The sequence below is a fragment of the Pempheris klunzingeri genome, chromosome 19 (assembly GCF_042242105.1).
Source record: "Pempheris klunzingeri isolate RE-2024b chromosome 19, fPemKlu1.hap1, whole genome shotgun sequence".
NCBI lineage: Eukaryota > Metazoa > Chordata > Actinopteri > Acropomatiformes > Pempheridae > Pempheris > Pempheris klunzingeri.
Window position 1 is genome coordinate 10614962 of NC_092030.1, and position 5416 is coordinate 10620377.

Consider the following 5416-nt stretch of genomic DNA (forward strand, 5'->3'; position numbering starts at 1 on the left):
GACGCCGTAGGGTTCACTTCTCTAGGAAACCCCGGACAGTGACGTAACGACTGTGCTCCTCTATACAGTGCAGGAGCAGCAAACATCTGGCAACGCATATTTTTAGACAAGACATTCTTCTTCTAGACAAATGCAGTTATCCGCCAATATATCAACTTCACCCGCGGTCCCAACAACGGTGCTGTGAAATGTGAGGGATTTGCACGAGTGCAGATGGAGGCGTCTTTTAGACCAGTGAATGTCTGAAGATGAAAGATTGGAATGAAGTATGATGGAAGAATAATCCAGCATGGAATATCACTGTGGGTCGGAAGCCCAGACAAAATGATAAAAACAGTTGAAAACTATGTTCATACGATAGTTAAGGACTCACATAGGGATATACTTAGTTTTCTTCTTTTACAGTTAATGTTACTAGTTATCTGATGAGCATATACTAATGTCACAACATTTTGAGTGTCCACCGCAATCCTGTTTTAATGTGCTATATATCAGTATGTGTTACACGATTCATTGCTCTTCAAATAGGCTAGTTGTCCTTTTCCTTAAAAAGTTCAAATTCAACTTTACTTGAGGGGGCTGATTTATTGTCGGGATGAAAACATTTACTGGGAACAAGCTTACTCAAATTGAAACGTCTAATCTTGTAATTGCGATAAGATAAGAGATACTTTATTTATCCCACACTGGGGAAATTCACTTGTTACGGCAACAGAAAGGATATATTAAAAAAAATGTAAATATATACAAATATAAAAATATGAGAAAAAAGATAAAACATTTACATGTGTGTATTGCACACGATCTTGCAAATATGGCACTGTAGTAATGATGGGTGATGGGGAACATAGTGCCGCTTATCAAGGTTGTGATGTGCAAAACAGAGCAAAAGAAATTCAAAGATATGAAGTGCCAGACAAAGTATGATATACTGACGCAGCAAAGCAAGTGTTTCAAGATAGGACAGCAAACCCGCATTCATTCACGTCAGACATTGATTCTGTATTCCAGAATTACCACAGGTGCAGAATTTGAGTCCCATGAAGTGTTCACATTAGTAAAAGTTGATTTCACTGTAGAAATGTTACATCAGATGCTAATTCACTGTAATAGCTTATTTTAATGTATTAGTGTGTGTGTATGTATTTCAATGTGATGGGTATCATGGTTTACCTCAGTTTAACAATAGAATACCATGAAGCTATATTGCCAATGGACAAGTTTAAGAAATGTACACAACAGTTAAATGATAAATCAAATATTTGCATCCAAGAGCCCTGGCAAGAGCAAGTGGTCTAGTCCACATCATTGGCAGTGACTATTATTCAACTGCCCTGAAGTTTGATATGAATGATGTGGTTCAGCTAGATGGAAATATGACATGGAATTTTGGTAAAGCTGATTGGCAAAATTGTACTTATTGCTGTGATTCTGAATTTGAAGGGATAGATAAGTCAGGACATATAGATTAAATAAATGACAATATTCATTCGCTCTGTAATAAAGGGGACATGTCAAACAAGCAACAATCTTGCTTTTGAGACTATGGAGAAGGTAGAGCCAAGAACTTTGTCTAAATCTTCAGATAATTTAAGTAAGATTAGAAGGCAGCAAATGTTTGATAGACATTCTAATCTATATGAGAAAACAAATGTGACTCAGAGTAATCCAGATGTACCTTCTACCATTCATGTGTTGAGAAGGGTCCTGAATGAGTGTGTAAAATAAAATTAAGATTATGTTTGCTATATAGTGTGGGAAAGGCCTTACCAGTACAGATAAGGATAGGACTGTAGCTTTAACATCACATATGCTCAAGACCAAGGAAATGTGACTTATTGTCACCATGATAGAGTGGAATTAGAAGAGGGCATGGTATAGGCCTATTGGTATGCCTAGAGTCTGACATCAGGAAAGCCCAAGCAAATTAGACAATGGATTTATAAGTTGGTAGGTCTATTCAAGTTCGTGGTCGGAATTCATTTTCAGAGTATCCAGTTGGAATAGAACTCAGTAGAACTCCTCAAGGTACTGTAATAGTCCTCTTTCATTTTTGATTATGATAGATTATGTATATAAACAAACTGGTCCAGATGTTGTTGAGTCACATATTGCAAATGATGGGGCAAATTAAAAAAGATAGAATAAGATAGAAGGACACAGATAGGCCTATTCCCATCTATTTGTGGTTTCTCAATTGAAAACAAAGCACAACAGGGGATTGTTTTAGATGATTACAATATAGTTTTTTTTGTCACTGACTCACTTCAAAACTTCAATATTTCTAAAAGCTTGTTGTAAGAATGGAGGAACTAATGACATGTATACCAACACTCAAACACACCTCTAAAGGCACCAAACTGATTGCAGTAGCAATCCAGATGTTATTATCTTTTTACTCAGCATCATGTGCACCTCTCTTTCAGTTCAAACCTAAAACTTTGAAACATGTAACCTGAGAAGTGAAGTGAAAAATGGAAAAGGGAAAAAGAGTCATATTATTCTATTCGTTTGTCTGCCGTCTGGAGCTCAGAGAGCTGAGGACTGGAGCGAAGTGTGCACCGCTCATCTCTGTACTCTGCACCGCTTCTGTGGCAGCGTCGCCATCTGCTGGGGAGTAGTATTTAACGCATAATATTCTAAATCTGATATTGTCTGATAAAAATGTCATATTCACGTGCCTTGACCACAGTGAATTCGTAATAAATAGATAACCACAGAAATACAAACAACAAACTAAATAGAGCATATTAAGCCTAGTTTAAATATTGCTCTTCACTGATTGGTCGGCTGGCTGAGCTGAGCTCGTTGTTTATAGTTATGGACCAATAGGAAGTGACGCCGGAGTGCTGGACTCCGGGCGGAAGCACTTACTGAGATAGGATGGTACCGCTGAGGCGTGAGGACACCCCCGGTGCTGATGGCAGCACAGACTCACACTCATGGGGCGTAAAGGACGTCAAAGTTCCAGGCTGGCTTTCTGATGAACAACAATGGGGTGACAGAGAGGACTGGCTGGGATAAAGAGACTGCACTCCGGAAGGGTGAGTATGTGACCGCTAGTGTCCCACAGCGCTCTGAGACACAGAGAGAGCATCCGGCAGATAGCGTTCATTCAGTGTTTTAGAGGAAAACAGAGACAGACAGTGTCAGGACATTTATAGAGAGAAATGAAATGACGTTCTTAATGCGGAGGAAATAATGAGAGAAAGCAGCGACCGCCACAGACATGATCCCACTGCTCTCTGTGCAGGTTACAACATACTGTGCATGTACACACAGATCTACACATGGAACAAATACAGTCTAATGCAGGAGCCCTGCAATATATTCCCCCCTCAGGAAGGTTGCAGTTTTTGCTGAAACTGCTTTATGGAGGTTCAGATTATACTGCAGGTGTTTCTATTATTTTGTCAAACCCATTTCTATCAATGAGGGTAGGCTAAACAACAGAAACACCTCTCTGTGTGCTGCATTACACTTCAATAGCACACAAACTCCCATCCTCCAGTGACCACAGAGTTGAAACAGTTTCAACACAAACTGAACACTATGACCTCAATGAAGGGAGGATTTATTGTGGGGCTGTTGCACTGAGCAGTCAAACTGTATTTCTCTCTTTAACCAGCAGTTACATGATTTTATTGGAACAGTTCAATGAATATGAGCTTGAAATTGTGTTGAATTAACCTGCTAGGGGCCCCAGGGGCATTACATATGAGGCATATGGTAAGAACTCTGCTGCTTTTAGGTATTAGATACAGAGAACAAAGCCGACTACACGCGACAGCTTCTAATGTGTCACATTGTTATTTTGCACCTGCAATATGTATGCTATACTCGGCTCCTGGTTTGGAAACTGATTGAACATATATCTTTTTTAAAAGTACAAGACAGGCCCTCAAGACCAGGTATAATGCAGGGGGGTAAGTGTAGGTAATTGCACTGTGATGTTTTATACCCACATCTGGTTCAGATGATTCAGATGGATGGCTGTAATTTTTGTGAAACCAGTAACAAGGAGTAGAAACTTGGATGCTATTGTCATTAAGTGGCAGAACAATACTTAAGCTTACAAATTAAATATTTGTTTTACTATTAAGTCGACTTATTTATTTATGCAGAAATGAAAGTGTCAGTGTACAGAATGTCACACACATACATACAGCATGCTCCTGGTTTGTCAGAGATAATTTGTAATGGTCCTACCCCTTAACATTGATTTACTCATTTATCTGCCTTTACCATTTCACACTTTTATTTCACACTTTCACCCCCCCCCACACTTTTCCATTTTGCTTTTTCACATAATTCACAGAGTTTGAATTGACCTTGATGTGTCAACATTTAAGAAGTAGAGACCGTCGACAAGAAGGCAAGTGGAAATATTCACAGTGCCTTTAATCATAAAACATATTTAGCAGTTTCAGTCTGATGCATGGTAATACATTAGCTTGTTATAACAGCAATGCTTTGCCATTCACTGTGTATATTGGTCTTTATGCACATGCCTGATGACATGCATCAGTTTAGTAATTGTCCAGCACTGTTTGTAAAGCAGAAGTGTGAGTTCAATAAAATGTGAACAGTGAAACTGATATTACTCGTCATTTGTCATTTTTAATTTTGTCACACTGATTACCTCTTTGTTTTTGTCTCTTTTCATGAAATATTTCATAAGTCCTAACAGGCTTATGAAATGTTGTGTCTTTTATGGCCTCTACAGCCTGTATGTTCTGTGCTTTGACATTTTTCATGTTTACAAAGAAATGAATTGCATATGTTTAGTGTTAAAGCCAGTTGATAAGATCATAGAATGAGTGAGAATAAAATCCTTCCCACTTTCTGCTCTTGAGCTGAAATGAAATATAAAATGTAATGCTGAATGATGATAATTTAAGAATGCAACAGGAAAGGAAAGATAACAAGGAAAAGATAAGATAATATATTACTTTAATCCCACGACGGGAAGACAAAAAACTATGTACAGTTTAGAAAGAGAGGAATTTCTATAAGGCATGCATCAAGACAACATTATGATGATTTTTTTGTCCAAAGTAATGATGTTTCTGTTTTTTGTGAACACACACCAATAACAGAACAAACAGGTCAGCATAACACTGGACTACAGTATCAGCATGAATAACATAGCAACAGTCAGATATATACAATAGAAAAAACATTAACAGTACAATGCATAGATGTTTTTTAAAACAAAAACCAAGATATGATAATAAAATATCAGATGACAAAGGGGGTATTACAATCCCAGTGTTATAAGCAAGGTACAAAAGGAGGTGTAATTAGTTAAGGAGAATACTTGCAAGTGCTGAAACCACTGTGGAATTGCAAAAATGCTGATGGAGTTCATATGTTCATGAAGTGTCCCTTTGAAGAAAGGCGGACAGGTCAAGTA